The 27,976-nt window shown below is 37.2% G+C and overlaps 1 long non-coding RNA gene across 1 annotated transcript in view; it reads left to right on the forward strand.

The window, feature by feature from the left end:
• Positions 1-949: 949 nt before the first annotated feature.
• LOC115346415 overlaps positions 950-27,976 on the forward strand; it is a 51,149-nt gene continuing 24,122 nt past the window's right edge. Inside the window, exons 1-7 of the long non-coding RNA XR_003925133.1 lie at positions 950-1,049; positions 1,132-1,252; positions 19,439-19,683; positions 20,728-20,810; positions 22,859-23,055; positions 24,093-24,267; positions 25,015-25,086. This is a non-coding gene — a long non-coding RNA (uncharacterized LOC115346415). The remainder of the gene's footprint in view (positions 1,050-1,131; positions 1,253-19,438; positions 19,684-20,727; positions 20,811-22,858; positions 23,056-24,092; positions 24,268-25,014; positions 25,087-27,976) is intronic.

Consider the following 27,976-nt stretch of genomic DNA (forward strand, 5'->3'; position numbering starts at 1 on the left):
TAGAAAGAGTCTTTCAGCATTAAATCAAGTAGTTTATTAACTCAGTCCTATCACCTTAATTTCATAGGCAGTGCATGTTTCTATTTATTTTTGCATTTCTGATCTTTCTACTAAATTTCAGTGTCACCTTTAATGGTCACATTGTGACTCTGTTGTAGTCATCTATACAGAATTAAATAAAATTCTTACCGAGAAGCAGCAGTCTTGCCTGCTTAGGAGACATAACAGTTCTTGGCAAACAGCTAGTCCACGGCTAAATTCCATTCGCAAAATCCTATTATCTTAAAATTACTCTTTAAATGTAAATGAAGGCTTACAAGGCAGAAATACTTTACATTTTTGTGTTTGCCTGAAAGCAAATAATATAGTATAGCCTGCTAAAAAGCTGACATATTCATTGCATATAAATGTTTCAAATATAGAGCAATAAAACCTCCGTCTAAAATTAGAAATAAATGGAAATTTTAACTTCAATTATATAGAATGTTTTGCCAACTTCCAAAAGAAATTTAGCACAAATTCTTATGGATATGGAAGGAGAGAGATTTAAATATAAATTGATTCTAGGTAACTATTTAAAGGAATAGTACAGCTGACAAATCATGTGCTTCTTGGTATATAATTACATTAAACACTCCAGTCAAAGACTGAGAACAGTGTAAGAAATTTCATCCTAAATGTTCAAAGTTGAATAGTTGTGAAAAAATTGAAATCCAAGGTTTTGGGTATAAACATTAAAGACTCTTGATACAAGGGTAACAGCTGTCTGAATTTGGCAGTAAATGTACTTCCATTTTCAGCCTGAATACTGTCTAGTATTAGATAATGGTCCAGAGTTCAACCCCAGTTTCTACATAGGATTAAACATATGAACAGACATATGTGTAGATTGAGAAAGGACGGATTTCATCTGCCTGGAAACCAGCCTAGAACAGTCACTGTAAACCACTGGGGAGCCTGAATGCTCTGCCCTAGGTCACTCCATCTGCATTGCTCAGGCTCAAACTTGCCTGACTGAGAAACTCATCCTTCTGAACAAGTTGCACAAGGTAAATCACAGCTTGGATATGTTTTCTAGCATTTTGGTCCATTTGTGGTTTAAATTAACGTTCTGACTTTGCACTGGAACAGAGCCCTCACACAGTCTGGTATACCTGAGACATACTGTGGATGTATAGAGCATGCTGAGATTGTGAAGAGGTGAGAAATTCTGTGTACATCTAAAGCACAAATGAATATGAAGCAACAGGAGGTGAGTTATTTTTTCTAATAGCGATAAAAGCTCTTGCAGGAAAATGCTTAATATAAATGAGTTAATAAAAATATATGCCTAATTTCTGTATTGAAGAACATCATAGTAATGATCACAGTAATTTTTTTTTCCTGTACCACAATTTTTTTTTTTAGTTAAATGTTCCTACGTGATGATTAGGTTTGATCAGAAGCAACTCCCCCTGTTTCAACCTTTTGAAATGAGAAGACTACCTGTACTTTTATGCTGTTTTGTAAGACTAGAAGCACATGATGGAAGTTTAATTTTTAGCAGTCTATGTGCAACCTCTCCTCTATACTTCAAAACGATTCAGTGAAGTATCCCATAATAGAAAACCTGTTTCTGCTTCTGTGTTTGTTATATTTAAAATGTATCTGAAAGTGGAGGGAAAATGAAGAATCTATCATTCCTAAAGTTCAAGTTGAGTGCCTGATGCTAAAACTCATGTGGATCAGCATCTCTCTTACATTTAACCAGATATTCGCCAATTTGGCAATCAAATCTGAAGATGATGATTTTTATTGTTTTTTTTACTGTAATCTCTTGTTCTTGTCCTTTAATGACTGTTATAATGTATTATCTGAACAGACCAATGAGGAGAAAGAGAAAAATGGAGAGTGATCAGAGAAACTAAAATGAATTCTCTGGAACTAAATGACAGTAATTTACAAGAAGCAATTACTTATATCTGCAAAATAGCTTCACCATGAGTAGTGCTTGTACACAACAACATAATTTGACAGTTCAGACAGGTTCAAATGGAATAGTGTCCTTTTTAATATTTTTTTTAACTATGAAAGAAAAGCACTTGTATATGGCTACTATTTTGCCCTGCAGTATTCTTGTAGTTGGTGGTGTGAGGAAATCAGACAAGATACAAAATGTAAATGATACTATTTAGACCTTATAAATAGTTTTCCATTGTCTGAGAAAGCTAGTGAAGTGAGGGTAGACATGCCCACCTCATTAAGAAACACCTGGAGAAAAGGCGTAATATTTCAGTTGCCACTTGTGAGTAAAGGCAGATATACTCCCTGTTTGACAATCTTCTGCTCCTTCTCTCTACCCACGAGACCCAGACCATATGCTAGAAAACAATCTCCGTTTCAAATAAATACCCAAGGAAGGGAAATATCTATCAAAATGTCCTGTAACAGCTGCCCACACAAAGGTTGCCTTTAAGATTATTACATTATGCCCACGGCTGTAGAGATGCAAAAACTCGGTGTCAGAATGCATTGAAATCACTTCGTACCTGTGTACCATACACCATGCAGAAAACACTTCACAAACACCTCCCTGAAAGTGTACGAGAAGCTGTCATAAAAACTTATTTGAAAGATGTGTTTGATGCAAAACTTTTGACCACCAACATCTGGACTAGCTGTCAGTCATATCCCTTTATACTTCTAACAGCCTGTGGGCTTGCTTACTTTTTTAAGTGAAGGCATGACGTGAATGGAAGATGTATGCATCTAGTTCTTCCAGTGTTTTTCCCATTTCATGAGCTAATTTGCTTAATCCTTTTCTTAACAGACAGTGAAATAGAACCCCTCCCTTCCTATTACTAAAGTATCTCAGCTTGTCTCCAGCAAAGTAAATCAAAACAGCCAGTCACCTACTGGACTGCATTCAAAATGTTTTGATTCAAGTTAAAAGATGGGGTTTATTATAACAGTAAATAACGTAAAAATAGTTCTAAAAATATTCGTTTGTTGTATCACAATTGGAGCAGCAGGAAGCAGTGTAAATCATTTTGCAAGAGGGAAAAGAAAATATTCATATGTTTAGCTATAAGGTGCTATGAAATCTTTGAATGTAAGAATTAAAAAGCGTATAGTACTCAGTAAGTGGGAATACTAAATCTGATAATTTTGCTTTACCATACATGAAATAAATCATCAAAAAAGTTATCAAATAGTGATAAGTGAACCACATGTTCAGCTAGTTCCAAAAATAGAAGTTAATACTGTTGATTCAGAATAGCTCATTTCCTTCTACATTATGATATCATTGAGTTCAGCTGTAAAGGAAAGTTTACATAGCATGATGGTGGATTAAAATAAGAAGTCAATTGGAGCCGGATGCATGGACAAAAAGCAGACACATCCCAACATTCATCGTATCTAGCATATTTTTATTTACTGCTTATATTGTGAAAAAAAACCACCTTTGAAACTTACTCCCACTTAACAGGTACCTGGGGGGGAATGCTGAATGCACTGGTGAGTTAAAAAATATCTTCAGAAAATGGGATTAAATAACACCAGGCAGCTTGTTTCATCCAGCTTTCCTCCTCTGCTTTACCACCTTCTGCTTTGGGCCCCCAGAGTTAACTGTTACGTGAGGGAATAAGGAGGAGTACCGGCCCACCGCCTGGTACATCAGTGGGCGTGCAGAGAGGAGAGTGCTTCTGGAATCCTGAAATTTTCCTTTAGTTTGGAGGAGGATGAATACCTGGTCCCTGTACCAGCAGCTGCGGTAAGAAGGGTGTCCAGCCAAGTTCCACTTTGAGAAAGAGTGTCCCATGGCTGCCCAGGTGGCCAGCGTGCAGAGCTGCCACTTTGGACTTGCCCTCCTCCTCCCTAACAGGGCCACTGAGGGACAAGGGCTGGTTTAATTCTTCTGCCGAGCAGCGTTATTGCCCAGTGCGCAGTGTTTTCAGTAGGGGAAATGCTCCTCCGTTCTGGGAGGAAAAGGCAATTGAAGGAAGCTGCTTAGTAACAGTGGAAGATGCTCTTTTTAGTGCAGGAGAGTAAGTGCCAACCTGACTTCGCTCCCTGTCAGAGGCTTAAAATCCTCCTATCAACCACGTCACCAGATTTGTGACATAGCCTTAGCAGTTCAGTTGTGCCTGTTTCTGGCTCGGTGACCTGAACGCTGCTTTAGGTCCAATAAAGTATATGGAATCTGTCTACTTATAAACACATTAGCAGCATCGCTCGTGTGGTTAATATTAGGTTCATTCTTAAGTGAATGACTAAATCACGCTCTTGAAAGTGAAAAGCACAAATCATTAATAAAAGTTACACAGATATGTATGTACTGTGAACAACAGCATTTTGTTACTCATTCACTATAGCTGACTGACTTTTCATTACAAAGCCTCTGGCTTTTGAGGAAATGAATAAAGAACTGAGAAAATGGAAAGCTACCTTAAGGTACCTTTTCATTATTTGCCGCAGGTGTAAATAGAATTTAATCAAGAGATTGTTAAATCACAGAAAAGCAGTTTTCTAGGTATATAATTCTATAGATGATAACAATGAGTTTGCAAATAGGATCTAGGGAGTTAATTACAAGAATGATTAGCAAATTCAAGTAGCATGATAAATAATTCGGTGCTGGAAGTATTTTAGCTAATCCAAAGTGCAAGAGAAGAACTCCACAGCTCATTTTGAAAACTAGCATGAGAGAGAAAACTCTATTCAATAAACAACATATGGTAGAGCATCTACCTTTGTCTTTTTCGTTTGTTGCATAGGTATAAAAACCAGACCCCTTATTAGCTAAGGAAGATCAGCTCCTGGTTCATTTTATTTTCTATATTTTTTTCATTTAAATCAAATAGCAACCATAAGCATTTTTATATTCCAACTATGAGAGGTGAATATAGTAATTTTTAATGATCTGGACTTATTCTCTATACAATTTCTTTGAACTCTACTTCATCTTCTATAAATGTACTACTACTAAGTAACACTATTTGTATTATAGTAGCACCTAGATTCCAAGTCATGAATCAGGGTTCCATTTGTGCCAGATATGGGATATAATATCTGGGATATATCCCATAGCTGGGAGAAATATCCCCACTTGCAATAAAGCAAGTGTTGTCATACTTTAAAATGTTCATAGGTAAAAATAAGATCTTGTGTATAGGACATAGCTTTTCTGCAGCAACGATCTATTTCTTTTTCTCAAAAGAACCAAACTAATGGATGCCTGCATTTGTCCTTCAGTGGCTAGCTTTTTTCTTGTGGAAGTAAAAATTATCTTGTTTGTTAATAAGTGCCTCCTCATGCTCTAGTTTTGTACTACGTGAAAAGAAGCATGTATGACTTTACTGGCCAGCTGATGCCATCTACTGGGGTCTGTCTAAAGAACTGAAATGACTCATCGTATTTTTCCAGGAGAGTTATTCAATGTTAGTTGATCTTAAAGCTAGTTTAAATGAAGATTTTTCTTCTCTGATGCTCAGTTTCTGGGGTAGTGAGGTCATGCAAGACAATAACCTTATTCATATTTCTTGATTGATTAGATTTGGGTTTTGGCGTTGTGTTGCTCATTTAGTGAATTTTCAGGTCCCTAAAAATTGCAGACATCAGCAGCAGAGTCCCAAGTTTTTGAATACAAGTTCTAGTTACCGAGATTATTTAAGTTCTTTGACTTAAAGAAGCTTTACCTTATACATTCAGTTTTAAATGCGCGATTTGTATTTGTTGCTATTCATAAAGTGTCTCATACGTATATGTATGTTAAGCATTTGCTTCACTGGTATACTGGTATGCCAGGTATAATTGATGGCAGGGGAAACTGGCCACATGGTTACATGACTTGCCGGACTTGCTCCTGAGTTTCGAGTTAAGTATTTGTTTAAAAGCTTTGCTGTGTTGAGCAGTTAGAGGGAAGTGTCTGGGCTCTATTGATTTGGAAGAGAAGGATCTTCATTTTCAGCAAAGTGGAGAAATTGTGGTGGGCAGTCCCATGTGGAAAGGAAACAGACCCCACTTGGAAACCTCATGGCCCCCTGACTCCTCTGGGGCAGCAGATACCGGGTGAAAATGAAGAGCACAGAATGAGTCAGAGTGTGAAAGTGATGTAATCCAGAGGTTCCTATACAGACTGCAGCAAAGATCCCTTCCATTGGGTGGATGTGATGGTTCTTTTTTCCTTCTTTCAGTTGCGGAGTGGTTTTTCCTACACTAACTGGGCCAATACTGTAGCAACGGTAACATAAAAGCTGTTGTTAAAAAACCCAGAAAATAGGAAGTGAGAAAGGATGCAAATTTTACTTTGAAAGTCAAGCAATTTCTGAAACAATAGGTATGTGACTTTGCTTTGGATGAAGTGTGACAGTTATGTACAGACTGAAGAAAAGGAAAAAGGCTTTGTATTTGCTAATGTTGCTACTTTTTCATGGTGACATCTTCTGTTAATCACACCACTTTATAAGTTAGCACTTTGATGTATCATTTATATAGAGGGAGGAGGGAGAAGAGTTGTAAAAATTTCTTTTAAATGTATTCACTTATTTATTTAATGAGGGTCTGCATCTGCCAATGAGACATGGAATTACTACAGATAGAGCTAATGTATCATAGAGGTCCAAGAGGCAACACTGCTAATAGTCCACAGTGTGAGCTGAAATACTTCAAATGGTGGCTGGTGGGCCTAAGGGCTCATACCAGTAGAAGAGCCACATTGCACGCTCAGGACAGATGGAGAGAATAACAGTCCACTAAAAGAGTTAACCTGGTTTTGCTGTTGTTTAAACAAGGATCTGTTCCTTTTGTAAATCTGCACATATGATTTCTTTCAGATACTTGCCTTAAATAAGCCTTGACTAAGTCTGATGAGCCAATTGGAAACTCATGATCCCTACTCCAACACTGTCCTCTTTGATAGCCTGCGCTGATTAAAATTACTTAGATTAGTGCAATTTGCTGAAACACTACCAGAATGAAATTCCTATAATGACTGCAACAAGAGACTCTTGCATATGCTATACTGAAACCCTATGATTACTGTTAGATCTATGAAGCCCATCATGTAAATGGTAAATTTATACTGTCCTTCTGAATTCTACATCATGCAATAGCTATGTACTTCAAATGCCTTTAAGGGAGAGAAGGAACAATCATTGTGTGATTAATAATTCTTTTTTCAGACATATTTTGATCTTGGTCCTAAACCTTCTGACCAGCAATTAATTCCTATTATCCATTACTGTTTTCAACATCCATGGGTTGCATTGAAATGACAAATGCCTCCCATATTATTACAGAAGTATCATTTGCACAATTGTATTTCTGTCACACTCAAGCTTTCGTACTGAAGCTTATTTCAAAGTTTATTTTCTTAATGTTTGAAGTTTGCTGGTGACATTTTTTTAAATTTGATTGAAAAGTTAAGATATCTATCTGGATGCCTTGTGCTGAAAGAAGGAAATAACAAGTTTGGGTTTTTTACTGTCTACCAAACTTAGTATAGCTCTGATTGCTCTAATTCTTTTTGCCTGGTCTGAGAAAGCAATTGGATTGTGCACTTTCAAATATTTCATTAAAAATCTGCTTGGATATGCTATTTCAGTATTTCAATAATGTTTTTAGTGATATTTCATTCTTATTGTTTAATCTTAGACCTCTTCAGGTTTATCAAGCTATTGTGTGCAACATTATGTTAGTAAGGCATATGTATTCCATTTATGGAATTTGGGCAAATGCGTTCCTTCCATTAATTGAAAAGAAGCTGGGACTAGACTTGCAAATGTTTCCATAAAATTTATTTTCCCTGTCTCTATCTCAATCCAGCAAGTCACTAAGGTATATATGAGAGAGAAAAATATATAGCAAATATTTTCAGTAACATAAAAAATCCAGAGTAAATATTTATATTCAACTGTTACTTCTACTTTCAGTGAAAAAGAAAAAAAAAAAACAAGCTACCCATGCACAGCTCTAAAAGGATTTCCTTCCTCCTTTCAGTTAACTTGCAGAGATGATGCATCATAGGCATACAACTTCTAAGCTTGAGTATTTCCGTTTTTACATGTTTTGCATGATAATGCAGACCTGGTTGTGGCACTTTATCTTCCTCATTTATAATTAACACCTACTTTGTCTCATATATAAAAATACAAGTAATGAAAATTGAAGTAGCTGGGTTGGAGATTCCTCTTGCAAGAATTACAGAAGTATTTTTTTAGTCCTTTCTCATTGTGACTGTATGAGCTGGACTTCTTCAGTCTGTAGTTACTCTTATTTGTCAGTAACTAATTGTAACTGCTTCACAGGAGTTCCAGGAATTTTTTTGTAAAAGAGAAGTTGCAGGACGTCATTAATTACATATTATCATATTTGCTCTATCTGAGATGCATATTAAAATGCTGTAGATAAAGCAGGAAGATTTAGTCCTAATGATGATACAATAGGTGATTTGGGATTACAGTTAAATGATTATAAATTTCTTCATAAGCAAAAAACCTAATTTCTTCTATTTCCAAGTAAAGGATGGTTGGTGGCAACAGAATGTAAGTGCAAAGCAGCTCCTAAGAATTTCATACACTAAAGTAGCAAGACAGTTTCCAGGTGTATTTTAGTTCTTTAGGCAGCAGGAGAAGATTTACTGCTGTGTAGCAATAAAAGAAGCAGCAGCTTTGCTTCTGGCCAATAGTCTAAGTTTATTTAAAAAAAAAAAAAAAAAGATAAAGAGGAAGCTATGTTTGGATTTATGATCTAATCCTGGTGTAGGAAGGACATAATAGGTTTTAACATAAGGCTACCAAAAAGGTAAGAATGAACTTATCACCTGGGCTCATTGTCAAATGACAGTTATCTTAGTTGGTAATGTACCAGGCTGCAAAAGATGCGCAACTTCAAAGTTTAAGGAATGATGAAAAACAAATAGTCAAGAGGAAATCATAAACTGTGTAATGTGAATAAAACAGATCCAGAATTTCCATTAATTAGAGATGAGTTAAATCACTTCATGATGTTTTACTGGCCTACTTCCTCATAGTAACTTGTTTCTTACCTACTTAAGTGTGCTTATGATCTTGCTATTAATGGTCTAACATATCATAACAATTTTTAAATAACTACTTTCTTTTTTTTTTGTTAATGAAAAGCTGACCTATTTTTTTATCCCTGAGGGTAAACTAAAGCTTTGTCTATTACAACCCAATAATCAAACCACTCTAGATGAAATGACCTCTTCTGAACTGTGTGGTTAAGGGGAATTGCTAAAATGTGGCATGTATTAAGTCTTTACTTCATTTAACTCCCTTGCTTCTTCCTGTGGTTGTGGTGGTGTTCTTATTTCATGTTTGGATTGCAGTAGTACCAGGGGCTCAAATCAGAGACAGAGCCCTACTGTGATAAATGCTTTGCAAATAAAATATATGAGATGGCATGGTTCCTGCTCTAAACAGCATGCCTGAGAGGCCAGGGACATAGGAAGGAGTAGTATTGATCCCATAGCAATGTTATGCCAAGGATGGTGAGGTGGGACTGGATTCAGACTTAGGCATCATTCAAAGCAGAAAGGCATTCTCCACCCTGTGATTACCTGCAGAATATATCCAGCATGAATTGTCCTTGCATTTTCTTCTTCCATTTCTGCAGAGTAGTAAATTATTTCCAGCCTACATACTTGAAGACCCTTGTTCTGACTGAGATAGTCCGTTGAACTAAGCCTCTGGTCATGCTACACTTTTCCCACCTACTTTGCTCTTCAGAGCAGAAGTAAACATGTACATAGGTCAACTCACACCTGCATGCCGGATTTAAGCACCCAAACTGATGCAGAGGCTTTTATGTTACTACTGCTCTTAAACAGTTTGCTTACTTTCTGCTTACTCAGTGTTCAGAGAAGTTAGCCAGAGAAGTTGACACAGAGAAGTCATTTACCAGGTGGTAGTAGCAGCGTTTCAATCTATCTCCCATTTCATGGGGTAAACCTGGACCAATTTTCAAATATATTAAGTGAAATTTGCACAGGTATGTCCCTGGGTATGTTTGCTCCACAATCTTGTTGTGTTTTGTCCATATTCCTAACTATATTAATTTCCAGATTGATACTTAATATAATAATAATAATAAACACTCTGACCTTGATGCAGCCTCTACTTGTTCGGCAACAACTGAACCTTTAAAACTAAACCAAAAAAGTCCCGCGTTGTTACAATCATGAAGAAGCTGAAGCAGAATAACTTCCTATAACCCTTGGTCAGGCTTAGCCACAGCACACCATTCCGGCCCAGAACAGATCACATCGTCCTCCCATTCATCTTGATCTCTGGGGGTTATAGTGCACAGGTTTCTAAATGTGCAAGAAACAACCTGAGGCTTAGAGGAAAGAAGGAAAAATAAGTAAAAGCAGAGGTGATGGATTTCAAACAGAACAACTGTTTTGCATAGGTGGTTAGTGAACTTGGCTGGTCTTACTTGATAAAAGGTTACAGGTTAACAAGATGAAAACAAGCCATTCCAGGATATACCTAAAACTGCCTAATTTTTAATTTAAAGATTCACATGGTAAAATAAGCACTTAAAAGAGTAATATAATTTAGAATAAGTATCATGCTAAAGGGCATGTTTCTGCATGACTTCCTTTAATAACTACAGTCTACAGCCTAATTCAGCCTTTCAGATTATTGCAGTGTGACCACTTTTATTTTTTATAGTCGTACAGTGGGCTATTTTATTCTTGCCATAGTAAAAACATGGGTTTTGTTGTTGATTTTTTAAACGGTGATCACTTAATTGGAAACAGATGTTAATGTAAGAGGAAAAACATTTTAATTAGTACATTTGAGCTGGAAAATTTCAGATACCTGAAGCGCTGAAACAGTTTTAAAACAAAGGGTAGACTTTGTTGTCCATTATTTAAAATACAGATCATTTTATCACAGTGTAACTAATCAAAAGTTAATGAGACCATTGGAAGGTTCATGTTACTTAGTTTGTACATAAACTCTCTAACACTGAATAGAAGAAACAAGTGAAGTAAGCTTCAGTTTTAGATGTTAATTTTTACTTGAATATAGTGTTGTTTACCTTGTTTACTTTGCCCTTCTCAATAAAAAGTCTGTTGTACTCTTGTATTTTTTGAGACGTACATTTACTAATTACCAAAGAAATATACCTAAAATAAATTAGTATTTCAGTAAGGCTCCCTTGGGAAAGCAGAAAGTAAACTGGACTTTGTCAGGAATCCTCAAATGACTGACCCATGTGGACTTCTCTCAGGAGCATGCAGCCTTGGCCTGCTCTTGGCTTGCAAAAGCAGTTGTCTGGGAACTCACCGTTTGTGGCTAGTGGTCAGTATCTAGAAGGAAGGCTTTGTGAGCCAATTGAGTGAAATAGTGAATTTCACGTATACACGTGCATGAACCTCAGGGAGACTATTGCATCCCAAATTAATTTAACTTTAAATTATTGTTTTCTTTAAAAAAAAACCACAAGCCCCTCAAAAGGATTGTTTTGAATTGTTTTCACCTTCAATGACCTTCCATAAAGCTCGTTTCTATCTGACTTTTTTTAATATTTCTTTTTCACTCTGAACTTATAGAAACAAAGAAAATCTTTTGGTTTAATGTCAGCAGTATATTAACTTCATGAATTCTTCTAGTAGGATATGATGCACTTTGGAAGTGATAACTGAATGTTAGTAAAAAACCTAAAACCCCAGGGTATTTTTATGAAAACTTGGACTTAAATACAAATAAAGCAACATATGAAACACTTGTCCATTACCAGAGAGCATTTGCTGACATGGGCAAGCCTCTGTTTAATTTTGGTTGAAATAATATAGTGTGATTGACAACTTTTGATTAAAAGCAGCAACACTAAAATTGAATGTCTATCATCGTCTAGTGCCACAGGTCAACCCTCAAGGGTAATGTAATATCTGCTGCAAAATTCAGAGAAATCCATTACCTATGACCACTTTCGGTGTACATTTGAGGCAACATTTCTAGTTACGGTTTTCTTAATTGTCAGCATCTCCAATACATTGTGATGGACTCAGCTGTTTCATAGTTTCATGTTGGGGGAGTTTGAGTTCACATGGGTCCGTTTATGAGAGTAGAGAGAATGGGCAGGATTAAGTTAGTTACTTCTGATTTACCCCAGGATGTCATGTCTAAAAAGGATGACACTGCTCTAGGTAAAGATATGACAATGCACAATTTTTCCCACACATGCGTGTCAAAAGGGAGAAAACATGTCTCTCCACATGGTGGACTAAAGGCATTTATTAACAAAACGTACTAGCTCTGCAGCCCCTCCTCTAACCTGAGGAAGGCTAGACACAAATTGAATGAGGGGCTTGGTGAAGGGTCTGTGGTTGGGAATGGGTGGGCCTGGACATGGCTGCATACTGAGGAATAGTTACTGCTCTGGTGCTCTTCACTGAAGTCAACCTAGGGAAAAATTGGGCAACTCACAGGTCTGTCCCCAAAAACTGTTAGATGTGTTGCACACAGAGCTGGGTTTTGGTCCAAGATGAGACATTTTGAGACATATGGCATGACTCCCATTTGCTGTTTCTGGCCTTCAAAGTGTATCCGAAGATACTTTCAATGTTGGTATAGCATAGTTCTCAGAAAAGTTAGAAATAAAAATACCTGCACCGTAGATTACATTAGTGTTTATTTCTCTGTCAGATGTCACAGGAAAGGAGTTGCAGCTATTGTGACCTCAAAGAAAGAGAAGTAGTGGGGAAACCTCAATGTGGTTTCAGACCAAAATGTTCATCCTTGATTATGACATGCAAAATGAGGACCTGAAGCTGTGGTGTGCTTCCTACTTACCAGTGACACACCACTTACTAGTAGAAGTCTGTAGCATTAGCGGCATTGTGAAAGAAGTTAAATTATTATGTAGTAACATATTGTGCAGTAGTCCATATTGTACTATATGGACTGTTACCATATATACACTACTGTTACTGTGTTATTATTCCATATTCCTCTACAAGTAACTCACTGGAGAAACAATACTCTCTGTTGGCTTGACCATAACTTGTGACTCACAGGAGAGGCCGACTCTCTCCTATCCTCTGACCTGATGATAGAAAGCAAATTTCCACTCTGTCACTGTCCCTGCTCACCAGTGGAAATATCAGAGAGCATCATAAGTGATGTGTAACATTAACCTAGAAAGAGGCATCTGAACTGCTCTTAAAACACTCCAAATAGGATTCATATTCTGATTTTTCACAAGTATGTCATACCTTTTTTTTTAAATTTCTTTTTTTTTTTTTTTGAACAGTAAGAGAGGTCAAAAATAACGATTATTGGTTATATTTATCTGCAGCAGGGATACGCATTTTGGATCGGCTCTAGACCTCATAGTGGTGTTCTTTTAGAGAAGAACTTTGACTTCTGGAATGAAACAGATATTTTACAGGAAAATATCAAGTATGTGACTGCAGAATAATTAATGTTACTTCAACTATATATTTCCTGCCTAGTCTACTCTGAGTTTATATCCAGATGATGTGTGAAGTCAATTAACATGGCATAAAGCATATTCAAGTCACTGTAATGACTCCTGGGACACTTTTTTTTTGTTTTCTATACACTTTTAAATAATACTCAAGCCCCAAAAGACTACAGGCATAAATTGCCTAGGAAATGGATGAAAATAATTATTTTTATTAATGTGCTTTTGTTATTTGAACATCTATTCAAGCTATTTTAATAGCTTTTGAAATTCATAACATAGGTTTAAAATGCAACATATTTTATATCACTTCTGTGGACAGCAGGCTGTACAAAATTACTTTTAATATATTTGTAACAATTCCAGTGATTATAAATGATTAAGAATAAAAAAGTACTAATTTTATATTTGTCAGCAAAATAAGTGTTTTATATAAAAAGAACAGACAAAATGTATAATTACGTTTTTTTTAAGAGGGCATTTCATAAGGATCTAGTAGGTCATAAATGAAATTTATTCATCCAAGCATTTTCATATCCTTTTTGAGAAGAATTAAGAAAAGGAAAAAAGTGTCATTCACATTTTCTATCAAGGTGAGAAAAAGCCATTTTCTAACAAATTCCAAACAGTTCTAGATCTGAGAAAAAGAAAATACCTTTTGATCTTTGGAATCAAAGAGATACATCTCAGCAAAACAGCAGGTAAGTCTGTAACTGCAGAACAGTTATTTCATGTGTTTATTTCCTGTCTCAGCTTCACTGAGATATAAATTCATGTAGTTATGTGGACTCTGAGTAAGATGGGAAGTAACAATTCAAACCTATTTATCATTAGTGAGACCAAACTGAAGTGAGACTGTCCTGTCTGGGGCACAGCACTTCAAGAAGGACACGTACTTGTGGCCCATTTGAAGAAAGCTGCTAAGACAGCTTCAAAAGGTATCAGAGTATATCTTTTGAATAAAAAAATATATGAATTAAGGTTGTTTAGCCTCAGGGAAAGAACACTAAAACCAGGACAGTTTTAGTTTTATTATTCAAAAACTGTTACTGTAAAAGAGTAGGTATATGTTGCTCCATTATGTCCATCATGGAGAGGATAAGAATAATGGTATTAACAAGCATGGCTTAGGTTAGACATAATGAGAAAAAAATACTCTAATGGCTGGGTAGGCTATCGCTGGAATAGAATGCCTGAGGAGGTTATAGAGTCTCCAAATTTAGGAATACTTTAGAGCAGAGTTGACAAGTACCTACTGGGAATGACATAATTGTGGTTTATTTGGGCGGATAGAAGAGGGTTAGTATATGTCTTGAGGTCCTCTCCAGCCTCTTTTTTTTTTTTTTTTTTCCTTAATTCTATGAATTCTGATTTTGTTTCCAGCACTACATGTCTCTCTTGACTGCGGAACTCAAAATGCCTTTTAGAGAAAGGAGGGATGAAATGGTAAACTAGTTTTATTTATTTAAAAGTTATAACCACCAATGTTACAGGACACATTTTGCAAGTAGCCTGTCTAACTTGAACACAAGGTCAGTTTACATTTTCCATAATTGATGGCATTATTATTATTATTATTATTATTATTACAGAAATCTGTTTAAAAAAAGAAATTAAACTATTCTGGAGTTCTATTGAAATGAATTTCATAATCTCTTAGGCTATGTAGGAGCAAGTCTAGAATTAACAAATGACCTGATGGTGCTCTTTTAAATATTATGGTCTTCAAAACTATTTGCTGGTTAGTCAAATTTTTTTATAAACATATTATCATTTTTGTGTTTCACAAATAGGTTCTAAAGAGATATGGGAAAGGTTCACACAGAATGAGGTAATGGAGAGACTGAAATACCACTGCAGCTGAGGTGATGTGACAGTTCCTTCTTTGGGCATGTCGTGGTTTCAGCGCAGCCGGTAACAAAGCACCATGCAGCCACTCGCTCACTCCCCCGCCCCGGCCACGGTGGGATGAGAATATATAAAGGCAGGCTCGTGGGTCGAGATAAGGACAGGGAGGGATCACTCACCACTTATGGTCATGGGCAAAAGACAGGTGCAACTTGGGGAAGAAACAAAATCAATTTAATTGACTACAAATCAAATCAAAACAAGGATATTAGGAAGTAAAACCAAACCTTAGAACACCTTCTCCCCAGCCCTCCTTCCTTCCCGCCTCAACCCCACTCCCAGTTCTCTCTCCCTCCTCCCCCCGGCGGCGCAGGGGAACAGGGGACGGGGGTTGGGGTCAGCTCCCCACACCTGGTCTCTGCCGCTCCTTCCTCCTCAGGGGGAGGAGGGCTCCTCACTCGGCCCTGCTCCGCTGTGGGGTCCCTCCCACAGGAGACAGTCCTTCACAAACTTCCCCAACGTAAGTCCTTTCCGCAGGCTGCAGTTCCTTACAAACTTCCCCGGCATGGGTCCTTTCCGCGGGCCGATCTTCCGTCACACACTGCTCCAGCACGGGCTTTCCCATGGAGTCGCGGCCATCTTGGGAGGCCTCCGCTCCACCGTTCACCTCCACGGGCTGGGGGGGACAGCCTGCCGTCTCACCACAGGCTGCAGGGGCATCCACCTCCTCTGGCGCACCGCCTCCCCCTCCTTCTTCACTGACCTCGGTGTCCGCAGAGGGGTTCCTCTCACATTCCAATCCCCTACTCACTGCAGATTCCCCTTCTTAAGTATGTTCTCCCAGAGGCGCTACCGCCGTCCCTGAGGGGCTCGGCCTGGGCCAGAGGCGGGTCCGACTTGGAGCCGGGGGAGCTTCGAGCAGCTTCTCACAGGAGCCGGCCCTGCGGCCCCTCCCCCGCTACCAAAAAAACCCGGGCCACACAAACCCATAACAGGCCAAGAAAGTGTCTACTTCGTGATGTAATGAAAAACTAACATATCCTGTCATTCAAACCTGTAGACAAAATCCAGCTGAGAATTTTGGACAAGTCTTCCTCGGACAAAGTGGGAATGTCTTCATATGACATTATTTAATTTTTCCAAACATCTGCAAGGTAACTGTATCATGCCTAGTTTCATGCAGAATTAAATTAGGTTTTATTAATGTATATTTGTCTTCTAACAGTATAGAAGTGTTTTTATACCATTCTTCATGGATTGAAGAACGAGCTCCTTAGTTTTTCACTATGGTGTACGGAAAACTATGATGTGCAGTTTCTCAAACAGGAAGTAACTATTTCAGCATATCTGAATTAAAAAGTTGAAAGAACAGTCTTTGGGTACTCTGTGGAAATACCACGAAGATCCAAATGGCAACAGTTCTTTGTGCTACTGTTCTTTATAAAGTAGATATTTTCATTTAAGAAATGAGTTGACTACAAACTCATTTCTCATTCAAGGGACATTTGCTGAATCAGTTTATTTGTATGACTATTGCGGTCAATGGGGATACTTGTTCTCAGGAGGCCTGAACAAATTGGAAAGACAAAGATTTTACGAATTTTATGTCAGCCAGCACTGAGAATTCCTCAGTGCTGCTCTATGTTGATACTGGACTGTAATATCCTCTAGCATCCTCTGTTCATAGGGCAACTAGCGTCCCTAGTGTTTGGTGTGGTGGATTACAATGTTAATATTGTTTTCCTGCATATTTTTTTGCTAAGGACATGGGTTTTTTTCAGAGTTAACATTAATGTGGGTGCCCAAAAAGCAAGTTATCATGGAAAATATAGTTAGAGCAATTAATCTGCTTGAAGGCTTGGGAAAGAGAGGAGGGAGGGAAATCCACAGCTGAATATCTGTGCAGCCAGAACAATAAAGAGATCCATACCCTTGGATAAAGCAGTATAGACTCTTATCTACTGCTATACCTGTAGCAAAATGAAAACCAATGGAGATGGTCACGGAGTTTCTACTGGGTTTAGATTTATCAGACAGTTGGCAATAAAAGATGCAGAGTATAGTTATTTACTGTTTCTCATGAGATAGTGGTCAGACCATGATAGACTCTATGTTTGATTTTACTTGCTATTCTGGAGCGTTCAGATGTTCAGTTTTGCTGCTCATGTGGGCAGAGAAATCACAGTAAATGACTGTTTAATTCACTAATATTTTGAGATTACAGTCCTGTAAACCTGCTTTATTAAACTGGCATATTGTTTTTCATAATTTGGGGGGATTTAAAAACATAATAATATTTAAAATGTGCAATATACGATGTAAAGAGTTAATTATTCCCCTAGGGTTCTTATAGTAATTGTGTTTATTCAGGTTTCTAGTTTAAAAGTTTATCACTGTAAATAAATCATTGAAGTAGACATTTGTTTCTTGCTTTTAATTCAGAGATTGGGGGGAGGGGCTCTTGCCATATTATGTATTCATCTAATAATCTGAATTTCTAGCTATATACAGATTTTTATGAACAATCAGAACCTGCTGCCTTTGTAATACAGTGAAGGAAATATCTGAAGCGTAATGTTATTCAAGAAGTATCGGCTTTTAATTAATAACCATGTGGAACAGTTGTTCAGATAAGAATACTACTTTTTCTAATGAAATAAATAAAGTGCATTGTGTGAATAATTGCAAAGACTTCCTCCTGGACTATGCAAGATAAATATTCTTTAAGTAAGATCAACAGTTGCAAGCAGAAGATAAGTATTATCAATATGGGAGGCTCTCTGTGATAAAGAAGAGTTGTATTGATGGCTTGATGTGACAACTTAAAGCACAGTCCTACTGTAAGGAATGACTCTGCAGCAGATCGGTTTCCCCGGGTGGATTCAGTTCTATTTGCCTTCATTTGTCATGAAGCTAAACAATTGTATTTCACTGCTGTTAATCCTGCAGAAGCCAGACAGCTCTGGTAGGTGGACCAAGAGTTCTCTTCTCTCTCTTCTTATTAATGTAATGGCTAATGAAGTTCCACTCACAGAACTATTTTGTGCCCTCTCTTATCCCTGTGCAAAGCCCTGTCATCAGTAAAGTTGCAGCGACATGACTGAGAATGCTTGTGGATGACTGTGGGATTATTTGGAAATAGCTCATGTAGAATTTCCCAAGGAAGCAACAAGCAGTAGCGTTATTTTTGAGTTACATTTGCAGGACTAGAGGAACAGTGGATGTGGATCTCAATCCTGGACTATGAACTTTTTTTTCCCTTAGATCTCAAGGCAAGAAGTAATGACTTTTTACCTATTAAATAATAGGTATAATATCAGAAAGGAGCAAATACTTTCCCTTCCAAGTTGTCACCCATATGCTCAGGCAGCGACAGATGTGGGAGGTAACAATTGGGACCTTTTAATTTTTCATTTCAGTTCTATACTGAAAGGCAGAACATGATCTGAATCTCACTTGCAGAGCCATACTACAGGATGAGCCAAAGATGGGTAACCCATACTTACTCACTCTCAGATAGATGAAGAATCTGAGGTACTATCTTAGCTTTTAAGTGTATCTCACTAAATGGAAGGGGAATTAACTATTGTACTGATCATTCATTCAAAAAAATAAGCACAAAGATAGCATTACACTATTCTTCATTTATATAAGGATATCATATGTATTTTAGTGGGTAAATTTAGATTCCAAGTGATCAAAATAAGATATTGGTTAGGATATCAATTTTTCTACCTATTTAATTAATTGATATCTTTGACCTTAAGTGCAGATGGGAAGGAAGGCACGTACCTCATATAATGTACAAACTTGCCATGTTCCTTCACTAATTACATCATTTCAGGGTAACTACATCTTTTGTTATTAAATCTATCTTTTATCTGGAATTTCTCATCATAGCATATCACTCTAGTAAAGTGATTCCACCTTGTTCCAAATTATAGTTCCTGATACGCAGTGTATAGGACAACTTATACTTAACTTGAATTAATTTCTTCATCAAGTGTGTAAGCCATTTTATCTCAGTTCTGTCAATGCTTTGATAAGTTTATAAAATTGTCAAAAGGCCTCAAAAATTGAAGGTGTGTGTAATTTATTTTATTTTATTTTCAACTTTTCTTCACAATTCTTTGCCCTCTGATGATAGGGTGGAACTTGGATGGTTCCATGATAGGATGTCCCTGGAGGGATGGAAGGACTGTGATCTGTGGAAAAAAAGATGGTGACAAGGGGCAGCTGCTGTAGAGGGGATGAAGTGAACTGCCGGTTGGACCTTAAAGGGGATGGAAAGAGCCTCCTATGGACCAGAGAGGATTAAATTTGCTGCATTTCAGACAGGTCTTAATTTTAAGCAACCCTGGAGTTGATGACATGCGTCCAAGGACACAGCAGGTGGGAAGGGTTACTTTTTGCTCTCTTCATTCTCTGTTTTGAATTTATTTTAGAGAATTCTGGGTTTTTTTCATTTTTATTAAACTGAGCATTTAGGTGTAAAAGCTTTCTATTTTCTTTGGGGAGGAGTGGATCAGGATGGGTCTAGAATATATTCTGGAGTGCTCTGGTGACTCAGATTCCCACCATGGTGGGTGAGACTTGTCTTATTTTTATCTTTGATATGAAATTTTAATTTTTTACTATTTGGGACATGTTAATATTGTCAAATTAGAATTGAAGTTGGTATGTCATTACAGTGCATTTTCCTGTTATTGGAGAGATTTCCTGCAGAAAGGCTGTTACGAAACTCAAAGCTGGGGTCCCCATCAAATGCAATTTAAAAATTAGTTCTAAGTACACTTCACATCAGTTCACTCATGCTGAGAAATATTTACTTGGTTTCACACTGCTGGAAAAAGCAAAATGGGCAGGCTTTTCATTTACGTGCCAAAAATTATTGTGTACGTGAAACAGTCTTAACCTGAAGCTATGGCTGAATTTACCATCAGTGCTTCTTTAAGTGTATTTTCCTTATTAGTTGGAAATACAGAAATTTAGCCTAGTTTTCCAGAAGACTAGAACAGTATGTACAATTACATATAAAACATTTTCCAACCTCCCTAAACTGACTTGGATTGGCAGAAGTCTTTGACAGGTATTTCACCTTTCAAGCTCATTTAAAATAATTATTTTTAAGGGAAGACTCCAAGAAATATATTGTACAATTTCCATAACGCTGTTCTGAAACTGCTTCCTCACATCCATGTGGTGAAGAGGTGATTCTGCGTGCTTGAGATTTTACATTGTGTGGGTTATTCATACTGCCTGCCTTTAGTAAAATGCCTATTTTAAAAGTATAGGCTCCCAGAATAGTCAGTGAGAAGAGGTAATCTCCCCTAGACAGCAAATTATGAGTGCATCTCTCCAATGGAAATTTATGTTCCTATTTTATACACCTCTATTACGTGCCCAGGATTAGATGATATGACTACTTTTCTTCAGAAACTGTTTAGAAAGATTCTTCTGCAACTGGATTGGGAGGGAATGAGGGTCTGGAAAGGAAAACCTTGAATAAATTGCCTCAGGTGAATAAAGGATGTTTTATTTTTATTTCATTTTTTTTGATTGTCATCAAAACATAATGAAAATTAAATATAGTCTGAAATAGAAAATATTCATTTGGGGGGAAGGACCTCAAAATGAAATTCTGATAAACTTCCCTAGTTTCAGACAATGTTAATGTTTTTATGGAACAAGATTTTCTTAAAAAAAATGATAACTTCAAAGTTTCATCAGCTTGCCCTGTTGAAAACATTGAATTACATGTGAGAAACTATCTCCAAATATAAAAGTGAAGGACTTAGCAGAAGAATTAAATTGAGAAAGATAAATAATTAAAAATAGTAACCAAATCCCAATAAATAATTATTTAATATGAGATCAAGTCGAAAGCAAAGAAGGAACAAAGCATAAATTATGTATTTTAAAAAAAGTCTAAGTAGACTTAGATATAGAAGTAATTCTTTTTAAGTTGGGGAAACTGAGTGATAGAATTATAAAGGGAAGGACTGATATAACTGAAAACTTTCAGAAGAGTATGCAAAAGTTTTGCAAGGTCAAGACTGAAATTTTTTAATTCTCATATAATTTCATTTATTTGTGATGGTGTTAAATATATATGATGAGAATGATGGTGTTCGCTCTAAATTAACAAAATCTGTCATCAGAGTTGCTACTTTTAACTAAAAACATATTTTAAAAGATGCTACATTAAAAGCAAATGAAATAGAGATAGTTATTGGGATCAAGCACAAATAAAGCAAGGAGTTTGTTTAGGGATTTTGTTTTTTTTTTTAAATTGCATAACTGTCCACTTTTCATAATTATGCTTCATTTACCTTGAACACAATTTCTCTTGAAGGGAAGCAAAGATGGAGTTTCTCATAAAAGATTACATCTACTGACTTCTGGTTTAAAAAAAAAAAATAAAAAATCAGTGCTAAAGGGTAAAAGGCTTTATTGAAATTCTAAAGAAATCTGCAAAAGCTTGGTGCTTCAGGCTTGTTATCAGGTGCCTGCATTTGGGCATCCTGACACTCTATAATTGAAATTCATTGCTCAACCTTTAGTCTATAAAAATGGTATGCTGTCATTAGCACTGACTGCTCGCTGTATTCTCTTGTCGCTGCTCTTTAGGCCAGCTTAAACCATCTCGGATGAAATAGCCTATTTCATGCAAGACCCCTGAGTTTGCCATTGTTAAAGCAGAAGGTGAATGTGGTGTTTATTGTACTTCAGTGCATTGCTATAATGGAATTGCTAGGAAAGAAGAGAAGTTTCCCTTACATACCTCCCTTTTCCTTTCTGATTTTGAAGTGGTTTTCAGGTTCTTCATTAAGAATCCCATGTCATTGCTAACATTTTTTAAATTAAATTTTAATTTAACCTTCTAATGTACCTAATGCATTTGAAGTAATTAGTTTGCTCCCCCACTACCACTCCTACAGCAACAAGAGGTGGCAGGAATATAATTCTTGGCACCTCCTCTACTAAAAACAGGAGCAAAGGTGCTGTCCACTTGCCACGTTTGGATGAATCAGCAGATCTGTCTAAGCTGATGTCTGAAAATTAGATTAATGTTTTCTCCTAAAATACAGACAGACTTGAACCTTCATTGAGGCAGCACTCTTCCCCTTCCTTCCTCATTGTCTCTGTCCTGTTCTCTTTACCTGAAAAGGAAAAACATTTTCGTTCTGCACTGCCTTTTAATTGAGATTAAAGAAAGAACATGAGCCATTTATGACAGAAAGCATAGCAGGAGAACCTCCACTGTGTATATAGTCTCTTCAGCTACACTGAGATCATAGAAATTTAAAGGAGTAACACACAAATAAATAAAAGGTTTATAAACAGCATGTATTAGATTTTCATCCTTAAATTTAACTCTGACTGGGTCTGGCTGGGACCCTAAATCTAAGACTGTTTTACGGTCCATTTGCAAAAAGAGAAGTTGGCAGAAATTGGCAGAAACTTGCAAGAATACCCAACTTCCCACAAGATTTCTGACATTCAATTTGGGTGATGTATTACATGATCAACTGTTTTCTAACTTCATTTTTTCCATTATTTGCAGCAGAAATGTTATTAGATATGGATTTAAGTAATGTGATTACCAGTGAGTGGTAATTTTGAAGTATCTGTGTGGGAACTGCTTGAGGAATCATTGCACTACTGAAATCAAACCATGATTCAGATTTAAACCTAATCTTACTCTAACCTATCGTGAATATTATCAACACCTTTCTATCCCTTCTGAAAATAAATGAAGACGTAAAATACTTTAAGCAATGGTATGTTTCCTATGTTAAGTGTCCTGACAAACTAAAACAAAAGAATTACAATTTTTATAATTAGAAAAAAAGAAGTCAAAGCTTTCTATGCATTTTGAAGTACAAAAAAGACTATTGATCAAAGTTCGGGAACTACTCTTGGTATAGTGGTCAGGTTTTAGTTAATATTCTGAATAATATGTAACTGAGGACTTCCTGTGGGGAATATATATCAGCTTTCCATTCCTTCTGCCCATCCTCTGAGGTGGTACGGCATCCTGCTGCCTTCTGAACTGCTGCTGTTCTGAGATGATTGACTGAGCTGATGGTTTTAATGATTTTTCTATGGTAAACATTTGAGTTTGCTTTTGGTTGCTATGCTGGTGATTTGTTCCATTTAGCTGTGCCCTCTAATAGTTGCTAAACAACATTTTATTTAGGGTTCGACTGAGAAATTCACCCACAAGCTCAGAGTGATTTAATCTTTAAGAACAGCAAACCCCCAGCAACGCAAACTCTGCTGCACTTTAGATCTTTCACTGACAGGCAGTAGAGAAGAGTTTCCAGACCACTGATCTCTATGATCACCGGTTGCTTTCTCTTCTGTTCTTCGTGTTTAGGGGTTTGCCTGGTTTATTACCTCAATTGCTCCTACAATGCCTGCAGGTGCCATCCTCTCTCTGTTACTGTGAGGAAGATTTTGTGTTGTTATGTCTTTGGTAAGATTTGTGTCATGTCCAGGAGACCTAATGTTTCTTCAGTTCTCTCATCTGCTTGTGGTTCTGGGATTATACCTGAGTCCCTCCGCCTCCTACCCCCTCAAATCCCAGACCATGGTACACAGCTGCACAGCACTGGGGCACGCCAGGACGCTGTGTCCCTGCGGGTCATGCCTTGGGCTGTCGCTAGTCCTGGGGTAAGGGCATGAGGAGCGAGATGATGCTGTGAAATTTAAATATTGAGTCTTCATTTCAGTCCCCAAGTGGAACAAATGTTGAGTTTGCCTTCATTTACCTCTGTTGTCTGATCTTCTCTTAGGACAAGAAATAATTCCCCAAGGATTGGAATCCATGGTATCAGCTGCTCCTCTTCGAGGGAACTTTGAAACCTGGCCTTGCAGAAAATTATCTCCTTCCTTCCAGTCTTTCTCAGGTTGCTATTGCTCACTGCGTTACTAGAATTGGTCATAAAACTGAGCCTTTTAGGAGGAGAGGTCTGTAATAGTTGGGGTTTTGGGGTTTTTTTCCTTTCTGTGAAAAATTTCCTTAGTTAATGTTAGAATTTTGCTGTATTTCCAAGTGTAGTCAGACATCTAGCTGACAGTAGATAACTTCTATAACATCTGCATCAACACAGACATGTCTCAAAAATAGTCTTGTTTCAACATTCGGTAGATTTACTTCAGTATACAACAAACTGAAAGAGCCAAAATTTCTGCAGTCATTTCTTTCTGAACAGAAACTTGAAAATCTTTATATTTTTGTTACAGCTTTTTAGAAGGAAAAAACCCTCGTATTTAGCTTGTTCATCTGACAGGCTTTGGAAGATAGCAGCATTATGTTAATGTTTCAGGTTTCCTGTTAATATACATATATTTTAGTAGTGGAGTGATAATTGCTGGTTAAGCTTGCTTCAGAATCACATCCGGAGCACTTGAACACTGCCTGGTGATAAATGTTAGATGATAACAAGAGTAGACAACTGGCTTTATAAATATGCTGCTGTACAATGTATCTACTGGGTTTTGTAACAAATCAGTAAGATAACAAATGAAATTATAAAAACATTTTGATCACTTGCATGTTTTAGGTTTTTTTGTTTGGTTGGGTTTTGTTTCTTTTTAATTCTATAGCTTAAAAAATAGTTTTGAAAGATTACAAAGTGTGTGTGGGGGTGATCATGGAAATATATTTGCTCTATCCAATAGTCTTAACAATGTTATAACTCTTTATTTCAACAGTTTCATCCTAACCTGCAGAGCACTAGAGAAAAGCCCTGATTTATGCTGTTCCATACAGAACGATCTGTAAAGGTTGGCTGTTGTGGTCTTTTGTGGGGTTTTGATTGTTTGGGGTTTGTTTGTTTGTTTAAATATAGTAGTTCCTTCTACAATACTAGATTCTGAGTTGCTACTTGCTGGAATTCCTTGACAGAATTTAAAGGTCCTACATAAATGGTATGAAAACACACTGATGAAAAAATTATTTGGACTCTTTATAAGATGGGAATGGTTGTGATACTTTTGCTGTGATTCATAAGCTGAGAACACTTGGGTCTGATCTTGGCTCTGAGATAATTTGGGTGGAGCAGATTATCATTAACTATCAGCCAGGATGGGAAGGCTTGCAGTTCAGGTGACACTGCCCAACAATCTGCCACAATCTGTCAAGTCCCGAGTCATTCCTGGAAAAAAATAGTCCAAAGTTGGTGTAGTCCTTGAACTACAGGATGAGCAAGATAGTCTTTAAAAATTGGAAGGAACCTTAGCCTTTCTGTGTTTCAGTTGCACTCCATACGTGGGGATAGCAGTACTACCTTCACGGGTGAGATAATTTTAAATTGTAAGAATTATAAATATTGTATTAACGTGAGCCATTGAAACACCTGATCTAGAAGTATTGAAATTTCAAAAATGCTAAAATATTAAAGAATATGATCTGGTGTATATCTGTACAATGAGACGAGTGTTAACCCCAACACCCATGTAAACCTGCATGGGAAGGATATAGTCTACAATGCTAAAGGAAGGGGGACAGGATAGAAATCTGCTGTTAAATAAAAAAGTTTAATATCAAATAGTTATTTTTAAATAGTAACAGCTCCTGTGTTATCTTGGGCATCCATTTACTACCATTGGCAGTGAAAATCCTGAGGGTGAGCTTTTAATTTAATGCTTTACATTAAAGAACTATTCTCATATAGCGCATTTGCCTTCTAGCATCTGCAAATAAATAACAAGTGTGCCATACATCATGGTCAAGTGAGCTCCACTGCCAAATGGATAAAACCGCCTAGACCATTTTTTGTAGTACTGGAATAGGAAACATTTATTACATCCATTATAGACAGCAAAGTGATTTAAGACCCAAAGAGGTGTCATTTATATAATGTTACACTTCTTTTTAACTCTGAGAAATAAAATAAGCAAGGATCCAAACAGGCTCTACATCTATACTGCTACCCCACAAAACTGGACATTGCTATAAACCTAGATGGAGCTGAATTTTACAGCTAGGTATTTCTACACTGTATCTTGTTGCCTGACTTCAATATCCTCAAACTTTATGCTGTTTGAAGCATGAATATAGATAAAATTTATTTTCTTGCACCTTCCTTCCTTTAGAAATTAGAAAAACTTTGACAGTTGCAGAAAACTGTTCACTGTATCACTGCAAAATTGTTTGTTTCAGAAATGATAACGCCGATAACTGACCATAGCTGTTTCAGTGAGCATTCGTCATCATATCAGGCATGTTGTTGCACCCATGCTGCTTTCTATCCATGCTCATGCTGGTGCTAGAGAACATGCTCTAATGTATAAGCAAAGATGTATTACTAATAGTACTCATTTTTCTGTTGTCATAGCATCAGTGTGATCTGCTCTTTGAACTGGGCTTTGTAAAAGAAAGCCACAGATATTTAACTTTAAAACATGAGATAACTGAGAGAAATAAATGTTCCAAATGGTAGAGTGTGTTCTGATAAGCACTTGGGAGACCAGTCTTAGAAGGAGACTGGAACAGAGATTATACTGGAACAGAGATTTTACCAAGAAGAATGGGAAATAATTGCTAAAGGCGTTGGTGTATTTTCTGAATGTACTCGTACGTCATCAGAGTTATAGGAAAATTGTTCAAATCGCATGTCTTGCAGACATTTGGCAGAAATCACCAAGTGATGTGGGGGTGTTACATCTGTTCATGGCTAAGGATGGCCTTCAGAAGTACATTTTTACTTGCTTTCTCCAAGTCATTTAGAGTGATACTTGCTTCTTTGCAAGGTATAAAGTCAGAAATCTTACCACAAACTACTTCATGGTTTTTAATGTTGTTGAGTTTTCACTTTTAATTTCACTGTAGGTTTAGAAAATTACATCCTATTTTTTGTGTGCTCTGTACAGGGGGCTGTTAAGTCTCTGAACACAAGAAACTTGCTGAATTTCCCTGGGGCTGGTGATCTTATTACTTGCTATTCGTTGAATTAATCCTCCTGGGAACCATTTAATTTTTTTAGCCCTTAAAACTTTCAGAGCTTCATATTATCATGAAAGGTTTAACTGAGCTAAAGTTGTTAGGACGGGTCTAATTTTGCAGGCCCCATCTTTACTGCCTCATGAGGCCGCCTAGGTTTGCCCTCCAGTGCACAAAATTTGAGAGTCTGAAACATACACCTGCCAAGAACCCACTTTTTCAAATCTAGGGGAAAAATTGCATAACATCAGTATGTGAATTGATGTGTCAGAATATTCAGATGTGTCAGTTAACACCTCTCCCTCCTTACATGTTGCATCACCTCTTCCAGTCTCCTTTCAAAGGATCCCAGGACCTGCTGCTTTAACTGTACCCCTCAACGATGGTTGTATTCCACTTCTCAGCAGTAATTGCCTCACTCTTTGTCCTGCAGCTTGAGCAGGATCCTCTTCTGCTTGCGGATGCATTTCTGGTTAGGGAGGAAATTATTTTTTCCCATTGCCAAGTGGGGTGTCTCATCCACAGCTTGCAGCTCTTCTGCTGCATAAAACTGCAGAGCCTTTATTGTGAGGGAAGAATTGCGTTTAATCCCTCTTGCCCTGTCACAATGGCTTCTCTTCTCAATTGCAGCAGAGATGCCTGTGTGGCAGCACAAGACCTACAGCATAAATGGATGGTGCTCGCAGGACATTCCTTCATGGCTAGTTAGAGTCACTCTAGAGATATTTTGCA

The sequence above is a fragment of the Aquila chrysaetos genome, chromosome 9 (assembly GCF_900496995.4).
Source record: "Aquila chrysaetos chrysaetos chromosome 9, bAquChr1.4, whole genome shotgun sequence".
In the NCBI taxonomy this organism is placed as follows: Eukaryota; Metazoa; Chordata; class Aves; order Accipitriformes; family Accipitridae; genus Aquila; species Aquila chrysaetos.